General features: G+C 26.8%; 1 long non-coding RNA gene across 1 annotated transcript in view; it reads right to left on the bottom strand.

Annotated features, from left to right (window-relative positions):
• Window positions 1-20,855, bottom strand: part of LOC122269916 (uncharacterized) — an 85,534-nt gene that overhangs the window by 46,640 nt on the left and 18,039 nt on the right. Inside the window, exon 2 of the long non-coding RNA XR_011638242.2 lies at window positions 20,615-20,703. This is a non-coding gene — a long non-coding RNA (uncharacterized LOC122269916). The remainder of the gene's footprint in view (window positions 1-20,614; window positions 20,704-20,855) is intronic.

The following is a 20,855-nucleotide window of genomic DNA, read 5'->3' as shown; positions in this document are numbered from 1 at the left end:
GCTAGTCTTTTCGTTAGATAATGGGCATTGGAGAGTGCAGGACGAGGGAAAGTCTTCATGTGTTAAACGAAAAAGAGGAAATATAGTGGTGCTAACGCTGGAACTCGAACCCCCATTCGGTTGATCATGAGCATATATGGCAGTACTTTTACTTTCGTTACTTGTACCGCCGGTACAAGTAAAAAGTACGTACTTTTACTTGTACTTCGTTACTTTTTAAATTTAGTACTTTTACTTGTACTTTCGTTACTTTTTTAGGGAAAAAGTACAAGTATTTGTAAGGGAAATGTCGAATGAAATCATTACTTTTTTCTAAAACTCGGTAAGCTTTCTAAAAAAAAAAATTAAAAAAAAAATTGGTCTGGTACCTTGCATCAAATTTAATGTGTTGGAAGAAAAAGCTAGGGAGGAGGCTACAAAAAAATTGGAAAGAATTGTCCAAGCTGAACACCCTGCTATAACTAATAACGTTAACAGAAAAAAAACCAGGGATTTTAAATTTTCTAAAGCTGAGAACATCATACCAATCACCAGCGACAGAAGAATTTATGACATGCATGGGCTCAAATGTCGAAACGGAAAGCATATCAATTTTGAATCGATATCCAATCGTAAAAAAATTATATGTGAAATATAATAATGCAGTATCTTCTAGTGCTCCCGTGGAGCGCTTATTCAGCGTGGGTAAGCACGGTCTGAGAAATTCTCGCAGCAGACTCAGTGACACCACTTTCGAAATGCAATTATTTTGCAAAATGAATAAAAATATTAATTAGCAAGTTATTCTCATTCATTTTCGAGTTTTATGCATTTATTTAATGATTTTAAATAAAAAAATGTTGGATTTTGTTATTACGTTTTTCAATTTACTTTTTGAACTCACTAATAATACATTTCTGTCTTAATACATTTTTTACTAAATACATTTTTACCTAGTACATTTTTTTCTAAAATTATGTTTATGCCCGACCTTGTCAAACAACACCCAGTCAAATCTCTAAGAACTTCAGAACTATTTGTGCTATTGAAAACTATTATAATTACTATTTTAACTCTTGAAAATTCGAAGGTATTAATTTAGCCGCTAATACTAAAATTCGTTTACAAATTTTAATTATTCCGTTAGGCGGCAGAAATGTTCGGAAAATGATTTTCTCGCATGACTTCAGCATTAGCCATTGTTGCAAATAAAACTGTAGACTGTTCTGTTTCAACTTATACTGCACATTCAATTATTTTCACCCTGTGAAAGCAGGTAATATATGGTTTTTCTTACAGTATGGTTTTTCTTACAGTACATATGGTTTTTCTTACAGTTACAGTACTAGTTTGATTACGATCTTATTTATGGCTATTTGGCTGTTCTGTTTCAATATGGTAAAATAACAATTAAATAAATTCTTACTTAACCATTTTTTTCCCGAGAAATTTCTAACAGTGTAAACGCTAGCGAATGCATACTTTCCAGCATCAAATGATGAAATGGAATCCTTTTAACATCTTTAAAAAATGCTAGTTTAGATTTAAGAAAGAAAAACTTTTTAAATTTAAGAAATTATTTATTCCCCAAGCAATTCATTATTTATTCGCTATTTATTCCTCACAGAAATTATTATTAAGACTTTTTTTTCATAAAAAGCGAAGCTTACTTTAATTATTTAAGAAAATATCTAGAAATTTACAAAATTGTTCGTAAAATTAATTTAATTAGTAAAGCGAAGTTTACAATTACAAGTTTTGTAATCAATAAAACTAAAAAACACACACAATCCCGATTAAACACGCTAAGTAAGAACTAACTAATTGTTTTATTAAAGATTCAGTACTTTTTTTTAAAATTTGAAATTTAGTTCAAGTTATTTAATTAAAATTTTATTATATCCCTAAATTTACTGTACATTTTTAATTGAATTAGTTTTTACTCGTTTTTGGAGAATAACGTTGTGTTAATATTCATTAACCATTTGACAAAAATAAAGAAACATAAGCATTAATAACTAAACAACACGATTTCTCTAAAGGATTGAAAAGGAAAATATTTCAAAGTATTTCATTTAAAAAATAATTCATATGAGATTTTTAACCAAAAGAAATACATGATCTAGAAATATTTATTCCACCAAATAGCTTAGCAGGATTAGAAAAAATTTGATGTGATTTATTGAAAACAATTAAATATAAAATTATAATTTAATTTGAAGATATAATTACAAGTTGAAATTAGTTTATTGTCCAAAATATAATATTCTTAATATACAAAATAAGATCTCAGTATAAAACATTCTGAAAGATTTCTAATTTCTATAGTAAATGTTTCCTAATGAAAGGAACAATATAAATGTTCAAGTTTTAAATTTTACGAGGAAGGGGGGAAAAGGAAATTTTGATTACATATGACGTTTGTAATATGCAGTATTTTATAAAAAAAAAATTTCAAGGAATCCAACAAAGAATATCTAGGAAAACTTTTTTTAAGAGAGAGATTAATTCCTCTTAAGGCTTTTTAAAAAATATAAGCAAAGATTCCACATTTAAATTTTAGAAAGTATAAACACCCATCTCGCTATAATTTCCAAATATTATTTTCCTAAAATAGTTGTAAAAATAAAACAGTTCTCCTAGATTGGACAATTGATAGTTCCTAAAATTTGAAAGGCTCAAATATTTTCAAATATTCATGTCAAATTAAATGCATTTTTGATATAATCCTTTTTAATCAATGCAGATAAAAAAACCTATGCGGATAATCATAAACTTTGTTAGTAATGTTTATCATTATCAAGCCAACTAACGCTTCAAACTACCAAATACCGAACCTACAAAGAAAAAAATTCTGGATCAAATTGAGGTTAAAAGTACAGACACTACGGGTGTGAGTGCTTTTTACAGTAAAGCCTATTTCTACTGTAAAATTTTACGGGACAAAAATTCGTATATACCGTAATTTTTTCAATAATGGTTACTGTAATTATTTAACGTTCCGTAATTTTTACAGTAAATAAATATTACGATGAAAATACAGGATAAATTCTTACAGTGAAAATGGATTTTGCTGTAAAATGGATTTTACGAATGCAGCAACCAGAATATCTGCTTTTTTACCGTAATTTGATTCAAAATTCTTTATAGTGAATGAGTTTTTGTTATTTCAAATAGTAATAAGGAAATGATGATACAGTAGATTAATTTTTGTAAAATATACCTTAATCTTAAATTATAATTGAAATTAAATTAAAAAGTACCAGAACTCAAAATGCCAATGCTTTTTTTCCATAAAATCCATTCTTACCGCATAATTTTAAAGAACCAAATATCTGATATATCGTAATATTTACTATAAAATCACGCAACCACTGCAAGTAAATAAATATTTTTGTAAAAATTACAGTTTAAAACTTTGCGGTATTTGTTGATTTTACGGATGTTGCATTCAGGGTGGAATTTCTTTTTCCTTAATTTATTCCACAAATTCTTACGATGTAGGACGAGGACATAATTCAATTATACAACTTTTCCTCTTTTATAAAGCGTGTATTGTTTGAAATTAACTACGACTTAACTGCAAAAATGTTCCATACAAGTTTGAGCAGCAAATTTTGCGTTGTTGTAAATTTCGGAGTGCGATGATCAGCAATATTGTACAAACTTATTGCAACCATAATACGGTACGTAAGCCATTATACAATGCAAATTGAAATATCTTAAACTTGATTTCAAAATAGTTTAAATTAAATGAAAACCTTTGGATTAATTAAGTGGATTAAGTATTTCTGAAATTCGAAAGGGCTTATGTTTTAAAATACTTATATTATGGTTCGACGTTAATATAAATTTTTGTGAAATTATAATTAATACAATCCATTCCCTAATTTTGTGCATTTAAAAATAGATAAATTCTGAAAATCAGCAATTCTTCTCGATATCACAAAACAATCAATATCTGGTATATTCTATATATATATATATATATATATATATATATATATATATATATATATATATATATATATATATATATATATATATATATATATATATATATACAATATATACAATATATATATATATATATATATATATATATATATATATATATATATATATATATATATATATATATATATATATATATATATATATATATATATATATATATAATATGAAAACATATAATATACCGTTGCTTTTTCGACATCATATATAAAGAGAAAGAAGTTTCTGTAGGAATAACATATCAAAACAATGTAACTCGTTTAGTATAAGCTTAAAAGTAATTTGTTACCATTTTAGATGCTAGATATTATACTTTTAAGTTACTTTTAGTCGCAAAATTTACGTCACTTTTAATACTCTCAAAATGATTACTTCAAAAGTGCAAATATTTCAATCAGATTTAAGTTAATTAGACGTCATTTCATTCAGTAGTTCATTGAAAATTGATCATCTACAATTTAACCTCTACCAATATTATAAGGTGTTGAGTTTCTTTTGAAAATAAATCATTAAAAAAGTACTTACATTATGTTATGCCTAAGAAATCTAAAATGAGGTAAAATTTGAATTGTAGTGTTAGTATATCGGCCATATAGTTAAAAATGTATTTTTCCATTTATCGCTCCAAAATTGATATTCAAATAAGGCCTTTTTATTTAAATACATATATATATATATATATATATATATATATATATATATATATATATATATATATATATATATATATATATATATATATATATATATATATATATATATATATATATATATATATTATTCTTGCATTATTATTGTTTTAAATGTATATTATGATTTTTATTTTTATCACGATAAAACTACTCCTTTATGTTTTAAATTAAATCAAATATATTTTAGAGATTGGGGATTTTTGTGTCTTGTTTATAGATATAATTTACAATTTTATTTCAATATGAGTTAATGTATTTGGGCATTTTATGAATGATTTTCGAGAAAGTTCTATGAATTGATAATTTACAATTTTATTTCAATGTGAGTTAATGTATTTGGACATTTTATAAATGATTTTCGAGAAAGTTCTACGAATTGATAATTTGCAATTTTATTTCAATGTGAGTTAATGTATTTGGACATTTCATAAATGATTTTCGAGAAAGTTCTACAAAAAATCCTCTCATTTAATTAGTTTTTATTATTTTTATCACTAATCTGGAAATTAAAGCAAAATTATTGCCCTTGGTCTCCCAGTCTGAATGCAGTAAATGAATGGGTAAAACTTGGTAATCAATGGGTACGTTTTAAAATCTTTCAAATAAATGACAGACAGAGTGCACTTAGAAAAAAAAGTGTGGTACCTACCAAAATATGGTATATTTTCTGGCTTTATGGAAGCACCAAAAAAAAGATAATTTTTTCCGAAGCGTTTTTGTAATGAGTTTTGTAAAATTAACAATAAACATTCTTCTCATCATGCGTGATAAAATTTGGCGAATGTGAGAAAACTTGGTATTTTCATCACGATACCTTAGACATATAAAAACCAGTAATTCGGCTAAATTCCGTTTTCAGTTTTTGTATTTTTTACTGAAGTACATTAATGCGAACCGTAATTGAAAAACATAATATTCGGTAAACTGTTACCATATGAGGCGAAAAATTTTCAAATGACTGGTTTTAATACCGTATATTATCTTGTGTTTACTAACCAGAATTATGTTTAATTTCTGAAAATGTCTTTACCGTAGAGTACGATAATTTTACCAGATTTTTTTTTCTCTATGGGAAAATGAAGGATTATAAATTATAAGAAATTGTCTGACAACTATCTGTAAGTGTAGCTTAAAACTGCAGTGATAAGATACACTGTTTTTGTCGGTGATATCTTTGCACTTAATCATACTTTGGGACAATTTTTAGAGAGATACATTGAGAGTATCTGTATTTTGTTTTAAATAACGGCACAATACACAGAAATATTTCATGCCCTGTATGGAAATTGAGATATTTCAACCAACAATTTTCGTAATAAGTGCTTTCTTGAACTATTTTAAAAATATGGTTCATTAAATTTGCTTTAAACTCTTCAATAAGAAAAAAAAATGTATTCACTTTTAAATGTAGGCTTATAATGCACTATCAAAAGTAAATGGACCTCTTTAATAAATTCATTTTTATTTATTTTTTCATGTTTTACTTGTATACCGGTTGTAATAATTAAAAAAAATTTGTGTTTTAATTATCAAAGCTGTTCGGTCATGCTGACGCAGTAATGGAATCGTTTTGTTCTAACCTTCAAATTACGAATACAAAATATAAAAACTATTTAAAAATATTGAACTTTCTTAATAAATGCTTTCTTAAACTATTTTAAAAATATGGTTCATTAAATTTGCTTTAAACTCTTCAATAGGAAAAAAATGTATTCACTTTTGAACGTAGGCTTATAAAACACTATCAAAAGTAAATGGACCTTTTTAGTAAATTCATTTTTATTTATTTTTTCATGTTTTACTTGTATACCGGTTATAGTAATTAAAAAAATTTGTGTTTTAATTATCAAGGCTGTTCGGTCATGCTGACGCAGTAATGGAATCGTTTTGTTTTAACCTTCAAATTACGAATACAAAATATAAAAACTATTTAAAAATATTGAACTTTTATGACCATGCCTCCCAGGTTCTTAAGTAATTCAAAAAAAAAAAAACTCTTTGCATTAATTTCATTACTTTTCTTAAAAAAATATTTTGCTTTATAAATACTCATATTTATGACTTCAAGTAAATGTATGTATAATTTTACTATTATTTCAAATAACATTCATTTGATAAAAATATTTATTTCACTTTAAAATAAAGCAATTCGATATACACCGCAAGATAAACTAAACTATAAATCAAAAAAATACTTAATTTTTCAAATCATTAAACTCTTAGGTATATAATAAAATCTAAGTGAAATCTCTAAATGAAACACATTAGTAATAGATTAAATGTTTTTATTATACAAAAATGTAAAAAAAAAAAAAAAAAGCTATCAAGCTGATGTTTTCGAAACGTGATACACACTTTAAAATTACTTAGAAGTGAGTACTTTAATGTAATTGCTTCTTGCTTTTAAGGTTTTGATTTACTTATTAATTATTTATTTGAGAATGCATCAGACGCGTAATATGAGTTAAAATCTCTAAAGAATCTTTTTGAAAATACTTTAAAATGAGTACCCTTTTTAAGATTCATGAGCAAGATTAATTTTCAAATATTTAAATCATCGTCTTTTGCTGAAAAATGATATTTTTATTGCGTAAACATTAAGAAATGGGATATTCTAAAAATATTGAATTTGGGATTTAAAATTACGTTTAATATTGAGACTATAATATTGAAGATAGCAAAATCATAATAATAATAGAAATATTAGTAACTTAAGTGACTAGTAATTAGGGAATTAAGGAAAATCTTCTATTAATCATTTTTCTTATTTTTTTTATTACAGAGTGAATAATATGTAATTTCATCCAGCTTTTTATTTTAATATAATTTTAAGTCTTTCATATTTTTAAGTATTTAAAAGAAATATTTATGGTAAAGCAATATATGGTTGATATTCTTGGAATTTCTTTAACGACTATAGAAAAGGATATAAAAGACATCGACAGATATATAACTAGCATTAAAAAAACTTTATTTAAAGGAGAAAAAAAAAACAACTTCGTAAAATATTGGAATGTGCTCAGTGTCCCCAGAAAATAAATCCAATAAACAATTTTATACCTTTAGACACAGCATAATAATTCTATAATTTAAAGGTTGATGGAATAATAAGCGCAGAGCGTGGAAAAAAACTTTTTATCTAATGATTAGATTTTTACTTTCAAGGATTCAATCTTAATGGTTCGAACTCAAATTTGCTATTTAAATAAAGCAGACATTACGAAATCAGACACAAAAACGTACTTTCTCAGGATAAATAAATCTTTTTATCGGCGAGTTCAGATTTCTGACCCTCAAAATAAATGGCATATCGCCAATTATCGAAATATGGCTCCAATAGTTTGGTCGGGAGAATGGTCCAAAGTTTGGATTCCTTAATGTTAATTTTACGTATCTCACCATATCTCAATTATATTTTAAACGAATTTATGACATGTAATAACTTTTAGAAAAAAAATTCTTTTTTATTTTTTCAATTAATAATAGTCGAAAACATTTTAAATTGTAAGGTATGCTATTTCTTTAAATCATTTTAATGGAAATAGTTTTTCATGGCAAAATACAAAAACCGAGCGAAATCAGACGAATATTTCCTGAAAAATCGAATTTTTAATCCTAATTTAAAGATTTGGAGAGCGTGTCAAATTTGTCGAAAAATCTTTAATTTACAATTAAAAATTTAATACAGAGCCAATATAAATGCCATTTTCGACATTACTCATTCATTAGAAACATGATAGTTTAATCATTAGAAACAAGATAGTTTAGTCATTAGAAACAAGATAGTTTAAATAAATAAAAATACCCAGTCGCGGACACATAAAGAAAATTTTCATAATATGTAAGCGTCCCTAATACCGTACTATGACATTTTCTGTCATGGGTTGCTATGCAATTTTTAATCCTTATGATATGTCTTTATAATTTCGTCGTTTTGTTTAGACTCATTCTGTATAGCAGATCAAAATTAAATATTTTTCAACCACAACTTCTGCTATGAGAATTGAAGGGGGAAAAGCTAACCAGATTGTAATCTTTGAAAACATGTTTTTATTTTTTTAATCACACAAAATTTGTTCAGTGATTGGTTTTTATGGATTGCGTTTCTGAATCTCTTTTCATAAATTTTACAAAAAGGTTTGAACTACACTTTAATGTCAATCTGGCATTAGCATATGGTGATTATTAGGACAAAATTTTAACCTGTCACTTTAATCAGAGTCCTGTCTTTTCAAACAATGCCTTTTAATAAAATTATTATATCTAAAAAAAAAGGATTAATGATACAGATTTGTGAAATATATTTCAAAAATGCCTTTTTTAGCTTACAAATTTACTGGCATTTTTACTTTAATCTTAAAATTTTGTGATGACAGTTGCTAAGGCAGTGTACTGTTATTTTGAAGAAATGGGGCTGATACCCATCGAGCTTCAGATCATTGGTGCCAATTTTTCGAGAAAGTAAAGGCTGCCAGTGCGCATTGCTAGACAAATTGCACATCATCATGCCGTCACTTACGAAGCTATGGAGCCTTATTCACCATGACTTCCTTGATCCACAGTGGTCTGTTTCGGGTTGGTTTTACTTACTTTACACTGAATATTTAGTTCGTCATTTTCAGACATATTCATTTCAACTCCAAAGCGAAATACACTTATTCAGAACTTGGATTTCTTTACATATAGTCATATCTTCAAATTATGAAACTTGTAAAAAATACTGGTGTCAAAAAAAGCTAAGATTTGCGTTGCAAAGGTAATTTGCAAATTTATTAATTTTTACTTTAAACTCGTGATTTGACATTTGATTTTCAAATGAAGCTATGACTCAGCTACAAAACAAGGACACCCAATTATAACATGGCTTATACAGTTAAGCATCTCTTCAATCTTTGACATTTGTAGTAGGTATTTATGTCAATATAAAGTTAAAATTTGACCAGTAAATTTGCAAAACTATTGTACAAAATGTACCTCGAAACTTCATGTTATTTTCCGTAAACTTAAATCTCAACACTGTAGTGAAAGACACTAATTTAAAACATAACTTTCATTACATTTAATCACCCTTTTAATATTCGGAACTTGTAGAAAATATTTATTTCTTAAAAAAAAATTACTCTGCTAATTTTCGAAAATTGTTCATTCTACCGAGAAAAAAGTTATTAATTTACTCTGTTAAATCTAATATCTGTACTATGAATAAATACCTGGACAATATTCAAAACCATTATAAAAACGAGAAACAATGATTTTTTTTCATTGACATATTAAAATTAAATTATATTTTCCCATAAAAATTGACAATTAAAATCAGAATTAAAAAAGATCCATTTAAAGTAAAATATCATTGATTCAAATTTCGTTTTTGTATAAATTATATTTGCAGAATCCTGCATTCTGTTCTGTAATCTTTCAGAAACTTGCTCGAAAGCGTTAAAACAACAGCTTTGAGAAAAATTACTTAAGATTTAAATCTCTGAAAAAAATTATCAACAAATAAGAAAATTAAACATCTAATTTTTAATTTAATTGTGTTAAATAATGAAACTGAATTATATTTATATTTCAAATTGTGCGTAGAAAAAAGGCATTAGAAAGGACTTAAGCTTGTTTAGTTCTCTCAATATAAAAGTTTTTCATTTTAAAGTACACTCATTTTATTAGCAAGAATTCATTCAAAATGCTTCTAAAGTACAAGTATTCTTTATAATACGATATTTTTTCTAGTTTGAAAGAAAAGAAGATTATTTTCAATCTAACACATCAATGACTTGTAATTCATTGCATGAATAAATATTTAATCTTTTTTCTTTTAAAAGCTCTACCACCGATGGAAATAAAATAGACTGAAATGAATATGGAAAAGCCTTTAAAACTGAATTTTGAGAAAGCAAATTCAAAAAATATGATCCGTAGTGAGATTGAAAATATATCGAAGGATCAAAAACAAATCTTCTTTTTGTTTTCCTGTGTAAAGGTTAAAAACTAATCCGAAAATGGGTTCGTAATCTTTAAAAGCCTATTTTATTTATCATGCTAAATTTTCCATCAGGATGTCGTAAGATTATTTTTAGTGAAATATTTGTACAGAATTGTATTCTATTATAAGTGCAATAAACAATATGTTCATATTTCAAAAATTTAAATTTTTTAAAGTTTACTGTTAACAAGTTTGTATGCCATAAAAATGTAAGGTATTTGTACTAGAATTTTATTAATTTACGATTTATTCAATAATGAGTTTTTAAATGTTTAAACGGTGATGAAAGTTTAAAATATAATAGTTAAAATTGTATATTCGTATGGTGTAATCGTGTTTGTTTTTTCAATTTTTTTTAGTTTCTTCAATTTGATTTATTTTTTTTAACAATATGAAGTTTTACCATTCATTATACGACAAAAATATAGTTAATAATATAAAATATTTTTAATTTTTGTAATTAACTCAATCAGCAGTGAAGTCTGTCTATACTATTAATCATCGTTCTACATTTACGTTCATTAACTGCTTCATAACCGTATTTTTGAACGATACGCAAAGTTTATTACTGAATTCAAGTGTAAATAAATCCTTATCTAAACCTAGAAATTAGCCTCTCAAAAATGGAAAGAGATTCCGGAAAAAATTCAAAAAAAGAGAGATCTGCATCCAGTTATCAACATTATTTTTCTTCTAAGAGATATATCTTCAGAAGAGAGTGAAGATTCAAAAAAGAGTAAAAAGTGATTTTTAGAATATTTAATGAACAAAATAATCATTAAAATTACACTTTCATACAGCTTAAGAAACAAATTATAGAAAAAAACGTTTTAATAGTCTTAATAACTAATAAAATTTCATACGTTCACATAAAGTATCCTCTAATCAATTAGAAAAATTCAATTTGACACCTACAAAATGTGTATAAAACATTTTTCAGATGTTTACTTAGAAATCTATAATTTTTGCAGGAAATAAATATTTTTTAAGTTCACCTAATAGACAACTTTTATCTATAAGAAAACCAATTTTTGGAATAAATATTGAAAATTTCTTTACTCTGCCTCATGCTGAGTGCAGGTTAGGAAAGCGTTACGAGAATAGTAGACTGAAGAATGAGAATGAAGGACTAGTATGACTAAAGGGCGAACTTCAGGATTAGTATATGTTAAGTTAGTATTAGTATGACGTGGCAATACTCATTTATATTAATAAAAGATGATGTAAATTAAGTGGAGTAGAAATTCAAAAAATTTAATAAATCATTTGTCAGTCTAAGTATAGTGTGTCAAAAATTGGACCACCAAGAATAAACTTTGATCTAATGATCAGATCTTCACGCTCTAAAATTTAATCTTAATGATTCGAAGGGGTGACCTCAAATATGCTAATTAATTGGTGCAGATGATATTTTAAATTACGAAATCAGACACAAAAAAGCTTTTTCTCTAAATAAACATACCTTTTTTTCAACGGATTCGGATTTCTGACCCCGAAAATATAATGGGTAGCCGCAATCTGAAAAAAATTATTCCCATAATTTGGTCTGGAGAGTGATTATTCTTACGTTTTCTTTTTAGCACATTTACCCATATCTCTAGGGCTTCTTAAGCAAATTGAATGTTTTTTGCACACAATTATGAAATTCATTTATCCAAAGGTAATTCCATGCAAAAATTAAATTTTAGTAAATTATGTTTTACTTTTTTTTTAAGTAATAGTCGAAAATATTTTGAATTTTAAGGTATACAATTTCTTATATCATTTTAAATTATGTAATTTTACATGGCAATACAATTTATGCAAAATCTGTTGAATAGTTCCTGAGAAATCAAATTTTAAAGAAGTTGTATATTTAAAATTCGTTTATTAATAAGTCGTGTATTAAAAATGTTTTCTAAACGAAATGTTTTTGTGTTCAAGCATAAATTGATTCAAATGCGTATGAAAGTACAAAAATGTTCGTGTATATGAATACCAAAAATGGTGACAACTACATTATACCAGAGTGGAGTTTGACTACCTCAGAACCAGGGAGGGATAGTTTCTGGAGTAGTGAAACACCTGGTATGTTTTTTTTTACACTACTTGATGTAAAGTAGCTTCCACCATTATTCAGTAACACTAAAATTTATAATTAAAGTAAAAAGTTACTTTGCGATATTATAAAATTAGTTTATAATATTGACAGAATTATGTTAATCTTGTAAGAACATAAATACATTTGTTACTTACTTGAAACTTACTTGGTATTAACTGTGCTATGACCAGTTTGACCATTCACTCTGAGAAAATCTCACCTTTCACAAGTACATTAAATGTAAACAAATTGCACAATTATTCACCTTTAAACTTCTACTTATGGTCACAAAGCATTTGTTATATGATTTAAACACGTCCTATTCTTCAGTTGTTGTGCCATTTTCGACATTTATCATTTTGTTGCATGCCATTAAGGGGTGCGCTTCTTCTTGTTTATCAGTGGCACCATCTATGGCTAAGAATTCGACTTCTGCCAAGACCATACGTTACACCCATTTATAGTGCGGATCCATTCATTCATCTACAGATCGTAATTTTGACTCGAACCAGAGAACGAGCTATCTCCAATTCTGTACTTTGTGACCTGACAGATTTAACGTGCACCAGACACCATTTACTACACGGGGAGTCTTCTGTCGGAGGAAAACTCACGGCCTGTTAGACATGGATCCAATGCCCTATCAGCCAGGCTATCCTGTCCCAAGACCAATAAATAGTTAAAAAGATCATTAATAATTATTATATTAATATAATATAATATAATATAATATAATATAATATAATATAATATAATATAATATAATATAATATAATATAATATAATATAATATAATATAATATAATATAATATAATATAATATAATATAATATAATATAATATAATATAATATAATATAATATAATATAATATGATATGATATGATATGATATGATATGATATGATATGATATGATATGATATGATATGATATGATATGATATGATATGATATGATATGATATGATATGATATAATATAATATAATATAATATAATATAATATAATATAATATAATATAATATAATATAATATAATATAATATAATATAATATAATATAATATAATATAATAGTATCGTGTGATATTTACTTTTTCTGTAAATTATTTACTAAATAACATATTATTCTTATTTGAGTAACTTTGAATTCTTTTATAACTAATCACTATCTACACTTATAAAAACATTCTATAGAAAAAAATTCCAATTTCGTAATTGTTTTCTTTGAAGGACAAAAAATATTTTTAAAAAAATCTAAAATATATTCTCTTGATACTGTGATTCAGGTATCGAGAATAGACACTCCACGAAAACCAAAAGTAATCATTTTTGACTTCAGTGGCTTGTGTCCACAAAAACTCTTTTTCATTTAGGCACAGAAGACAATGTTTTGCCAGAAATAGATGAGAGCCTCTCACTTTCGTTTCGAATCACTTAAAGAGAAAATTGATGTTGTTGAGTGGCCCTCTCTTTTCACAACTGTCCTACAAAAAGAAAACGTCTAGTTTTTCTTTCCGATCAACTTAACTCTTGACTTGATGGTTGGTCAGTTACATTACTCAAAGGATCTAGAATGGTCTATCTTACTTTCATTTCAATTAAGATCGCTTTTTATGTTGGTTTGTGAATATTTTTTGACTAGAACTAGATGTTTGAAAAGACAAACAACAAATTATTTTTGTGCTCATAGATTTAGAAAGATTATTTTTTTATTTGATGATTTTAAATTAAGCTTTTTTAATTCATTACGCATTTAATAAATATTTAATATATATTATAATTGTTGAATTAACTTTAAAATACGTGCTAAAACTAATTGTGTTGTCAAAACATCATCCAGTGGAAAAATCTTTCTGGTATCTGAACACCAAAAGTGGTGGTAAGCACTTAATTCCAAAATGGTGCTTCACTAAGTGTTCCACTACAAAAACACCAAGGATAGGAACCAGGAGAGCTAAAATTCATAGAATGTTCTTTTATACAACTTGGTGTGAAGGTAAAAGCTCCCATGTTTTGGTACTCAGTAATAATAAAATTTATAGTTACAGTAAGATATGATAAACATAAGAATCGTAAAGTTATTTTTACGATATAATCTAAAGCAAGAACCATGAATTTAGGATGCATATATAAAATATTTGTCGAAATTAAACTAGTTTGTTAATCGGACACGCACCACAGACAGAATATTAATATGAATTCTAATGAAACTGAAGTGAATAGAAGTTAAATATTTTAAAATTATTTTATGCAATTCAGAGATTTATGAGAATCTTACGAGAACAGTTAATATGAGTAATCAAATCAATCTGACAAGAAAATTGAAATTAATTGGCAAATAATCGACTAAGAACTATTTTTTTCATCAATCAGTCAAGTAAATTTACTTGGTATTCAGTAGCTTATGGTGAGTTTAACAATTTAATCAGACAAGAAGAACTTATGTTCCATTAGAAAGTTCCATGCAAAAAAAAAAAAAAAAAAAAAAACGCCATCTTGGCTACCATATTGTCACTATCTTGAAATTGCAAATTATTCGTCTTTAAAGTTCTAATTATAGCCCAAAAGTATTTGTTATACATCGAAAACATGCCCTACCATTATTTTCTACAAAAATTTTGGTAAATAGTGTAAATATACACTGATATTATTCGCCAAATTTACGAAGCCTTCTTCTCCAACAAGCTGCAAATTGGTGTAAGCTTTATTAATAATCTGTGTTAAGATTTAATTACACCTTTTGTAGTGTACAAGAGCTCTTGATTTGATATAAACTTGAAACAAAGTTATCATTTACTCAATTTCTTAGAGTTTTTAAACACTTAATTAGGCTAGGCATTAAAATTCAGTTTTTACACTCTAGTAAACATTGATAACATACTTTTTAGCAGAAATTTGAATGCGATTTTTTGCAAAAGGATTAATATTTTATATATTTGTATGTTTAAGTAAATAAATAGTCATATAGGATTCTTTAATGTAATTAGATTTATCGCATCAGGGTTGTCACATCTCTGCACAAAAGAAAGGTTGCTTAAATCAATCAGACCTGATTGATTTTCATTTCATCCTGTATCTCGTCAAGTACCCAGCATCATAAACCACCAGTGTGAACTAGAACAGGCTTATACAAAATTCATCCAACTTATTGTCGGTAATTTTAAATGAATGTTACACTCAAAAGTATCGATTGTCTAGCGTGATCTGGATTAAAATTATGCGTCATTATGGTTCTGGTTCTGCTTAGCAAGCTTGATGTGGGCGTAGGTCAAAAACAAGACCAATAATTCAATTTTTATAGCTATGTGGAAATACATTTGAAAGTATTTTTATACAAGATTGTATTTTAAAAGGTAAAACATGAAGTTAATTTCCAATTTCGGCCATAAAATAAATAAATAAGAGTGCACGTTTGTTTACATTCACATAGATATTTAAGCAACTTTTTAGTAAATTTATGGTTTATGTTAATTATTATTATATAAACGTAATATTTCATAACTTTTAAAGAAAAAAGGCCACCCGTTTTTACTTCAAATATATCGAAAATAGTCTAAAATCCCGAAATCATGCCAAATTGTTCAGCAGAATTTGCGAAAATGTTTTTCTTGTAAGCATTATAACTTTAACTAATAATAAAACTGGAAATAAGAAGACTGCAGATCGAAATATGACTGTCTAGAAGAGGCGTAGTTGTCAAAGCAATAAATAAATAAGTATTGAATTATATATCTTAGGCTATCTCTAGTGCATTCAAAAAATTCCGGATCAAAATACGGTAAAAGGTACCGACAGTTTGGGTGTATCTTCCGTAAAATCCATTTTACTGTAAAATCCATTTTTACCGTAAAATGTTAAATCGTAATCTTTACAGTAATATCTATTTAATTAGAGTGATTCAGTGATTTTACGGTACTTATTAATGTAAAAATTATGGTAAATCATAATCCGTTGCATGTTCCGATAAAAATGGATTTTACGGTAAAAAGTAACTAGCACTCCGGTTAAGTGTACCGTAATTTTTTAGAATGTAGAAATAGAGCTTCGTTTTAAATGTTTTTTCTAACATGAAAAAAGTCCGATTTTTTTTAAAAAAATCTTCTTTGTTTTCTTACTGAAATAACCAAACAACTTTTCTCTTCGATTGCAGAAAATTCATACATTTAATTTCTTGAAAACTGCATAGCAGCTAAAATACTCCAAGTTTTTTGATGTTTATTTACAATAATTGCTCCGGTTTTACATTTTATACTACGTTAAAGAATTGAAGCATTTCAGCATATCATAAAAGCAATCATAAACGAGCACTGGAAAAATAAAAATAGTCTTAAGTTAAAGCTAATTAAATTTGATCAATAACATTGCGTAATTAAATTAATTAAATTAAATAGTGTTTAATGACATACCATAAAAAGTATTTACGTCTTAGAAGTATTAAGTACTAAGTCATTAATTAAGGTTCTTTCTTTTTTATTGATTTTATTTCGAAGCAGTCTTCGAATATCATATATATTCCACTAGTTTTTTATAACTTTGTCAAGTTAAAACAAGATGTAAGAAATTGCAGTATCTTTTATTTCCCTCAGTTATTAATAACTCGAATTAGATTACAACATGATAATTTATTCATCATAATATCCTTAAAGGTAATTACTTCTAAGTGAATTTTCTTTATATTTATACAAAAAAAAGTCAACTCAAATGAAACTCGTTTAAAATTCAGGTATAAAAAATTACTTTAATTACCTTAAAACCTTTTTTTTTCAATGATTTAAAGCACGTTAGTTTTAATTATCCGACTAGAGCTCTTTTCCATAAATGTAAAAGCTAATTTAAATATAAATTAACACTTCAGCATTAAATTAAATTCTAAAACAGTAAATATTTTAAATGCTGGACTTAAAGAACAAATATATTTGATTATATTTAAAATAATTATTAGAATAATAAAAATATAAGCAAATTTTCCCCTTTTTAGTTTTTTTATTTCAATATTAAATGTCAGGACATAGACAAAAGATCCCATTTAAGAATAAACAATCCTATGTCAGGACAAGCAAACCGCCAGCTCGAGAGTTTAGTACAGTTTTACGATATCTTTTCTATCAAAAAACTTAACACTCTCTGAAATATTTCTCAAACAGATGCTTCCTCCCATATTTTGATGATTAAAACTTTTAAGAATACATTTTTGTTTTAATTTGATAACACAACAACTATTCAACCAATTTAGTTCTAACTTTTTTGTATTTTGTCATTGTTTGAAGCCTCATGCTTTTGACGAAATTAATATTCAATTTGACGAAGTGTTTGTATGGAGAATTTCACATGAATTGATTTTGTCATCAACAAAGAAAATTTCATGAAGCCTAAGTGCCTGCGACAGCTACTATTTTATTAATATTTTTAGAATATGTATATTTACTTGCAAAATTTCTGACAGGTGAATGTATTCTAAAACTATCAATCATTCATAGAATCACGAACAGTGTACTTCGACCTCATGCATGCTATAAAGGAAAGGATTTTATTGCAAGTTCTTTTTCTTATTTCCCAATAAATTACAGTTCAGTACTATGCTTCAATTATTTTGAATAAAAAAGTTGTACTTTAATTCATCAAAATTAAAAATTACATATTTTTAAATTATTTATTTAAAATGTGTAAAAAAAGTTTTGAAGTGTCTAACAACTTTTCTACAAAACAAAATAAAGAAAAATAATAAAAAGATGTACTTAAAGTACGAGTAATTGAAATATGAACCTTATGACTTATCAGATTAATATATTTTTTACAAATCCCTGGCAACCAACCAGTAAAATTAGTTTTTAACTTTAATCTGAACACACCTTGAAAATTTACTACAATCCTTTACTAGCCTTTAAATTATTATTTTATTTACATTCTGCCATGGAGACATAATTTTGGCAACATATTTCCAAACCATATACTTAGGATTCGTGTGTAACATGATACTGTTTGCCAATCACTTTCTTACATTTTGCATGTTTGAATTTATATTATTGTATTGTTTTCTCCTCTTGATTATATTATTGGATATATATATATATATATATATATATATATATATATATATATATATATATATATATATATATATACAGTGTTTTCATCTCAGGAAAAAAAAGGGTGAGAATTTCTCACCCTTTCTCAAAAACAGGGTGAGATTTCAAAAAGTTAAGTGAGATTTCAAAAATTAAAAACAAAATAAAAGAGACTTGAAAAAAAAATCATTTCTTTAATTATAATGCATTTTTAACATCTTCTAATTTTAAAAGCATTGAATATTTTTGCTGCATCATCATATGGAAAATGTTCTGCATCTACTTTTTCATCAACTATTCTCATTAGGTTGCTCAAATGCGTATTTGTTTCGTTTTGATCGTTTCTATCCACATTTGTTTCATTTTCATTTGTCCGTTTCGGAGTAGAAGATATTGACTTTACAAGGTATTTGTCCATCTTACATTAACGAGCAAAAAATTTGAACGTCTTACATGAAGAAACCTTACCTACGGTAAACACGTGGTTGCAGAGAAATGCGTTCTGAAAGAGGTTCCGTGGTTCGGAAGGATGGTGTTCTGTTGTTCTTAAAGGTTCTGAACAATACTGGTAAATAGGGAAGCTAGATAATGGGGCAGATGTTAAAAATAATAAAAGATCCAGGAAGAAAAGTGAAACAGATTTTATTCTAAATGGCGCAAATGAGAAATTTGTTTCAAAATGCGAGAAATTAGCGAATTTTGAAATTGGTTTATAGGATGCGCGAATTTCTCGCGGTAATCATTTTTTAATGCGAGAATATAAAAAAATATGCGAGGTTCTCGCGTTCTCGCGCTGTAGTGAAAACACTGATATATATACACAGAACAGCCATTACATTATGACCACCCTCCATCTGTAACAATGGGCTCGCCCAGGTTTTCGCACCCAGGAACAATGTTTTCATGGGGCACATTAAGACCCATAATCCTCATAGAACAATCCCTGACATCTGTAAGCTACTTGAACATAGTTGCAGACCAGGTTCACCCATTCATGGCAACATTTTTTCCTGCGGGGGATGGTGTTTACCAACAGGATAATGCACCATGTCATAAGGGTCGAATCGTCATGGATTGATTCGAGAAACATTCCAGTGACTTTCAAGTCATGTCTTGGCCCCCAAATTCACCTGACCTTAATCCAATAGAGCATTTGTGGTCCTACTTGGAAAACCAAATTCGTACTGTCACGCTACCATCTCGCAATGTGAGGGAATCGCAGGACCAGTTGGTGAGCGCTTGGTACCAGATACCTCAGACTACCTATCAGCACCTTGTGGAATTAATGCCACGGCGGGTGCTAGCAGTTTTGAGGGCTAAAGGTGGTCCTACATGTTATTAGTAGGGTGGTTATAATGTAATGGCTCTTCGATGTATATATGCATATGATTAACGCATGTATTGTTGGAATTGTATATTGGCATTGTTAATTTCTAATTATATTTTTAATATAAAATAAGAAAAGAGCGAAAAAAGAAGAAAAATGTATTTTTCCAGCAATAGAGATTCATGTTTTGAATAATTGACGCTCTCGAATCATTTCCTCACATTAAGAACATTGCTACATTTAATATATTGGTGAGAAAATGTCAAATTCATTGAAATTCAAATATAGTGGCCTGATTCTTTTTTTAAATCAGTTGATTACAAGCATTCGTAAAAGAAAGGAAACTACTTTTTTCACTTTTTAATTACTATTACATTTTATTTTATTTCAAAAATGACATGATAAATAAATGTAATATTGCAAGGGACTTGAAAATATAAAAATAATGTAAAACATCAAATGTAAAGCATGTTACCTGTTAAGATGCTTTCAAATTTATTCCACTAGCAAAGCTTCTGTGAGTAGAAGATGAAAACATATTAAAATTTTCTTCTGTGATGCAAACTGTAAATTATTAAAAATATTGTCATAATATTTTTGTTCTCTGGATGAATTATGTACTACTTTGAGAGAACTATATAACACACTAGAGAAAAACTCTAAAATAATGATGTGGCAATATTTTTTATCCGATTTTATATTTAAATACGCTTTTC

Source organism: Parasteatoda tepidariorum, chromosome 11 (assembly GCF_982258835.1).
Source record: "Parasteatoda tepidariorum strain Cologne lab strain chromosome 11, Ptep-v5.0, whole genome shotgun sequence".
Taxonomy (NCBI): domain Eukaryota; kingdom Metazoa; phylum Arthropoda; class Arachnida; order Araneae; family Theridiidae; genus Parasteatoda; species Parasteatoda tepidariorum.
The sequence above is the reverse complement of the archived record's forward strand: the minus strand, read 5'-3'. Positions and strand labels throughout refer to the sequence as shown.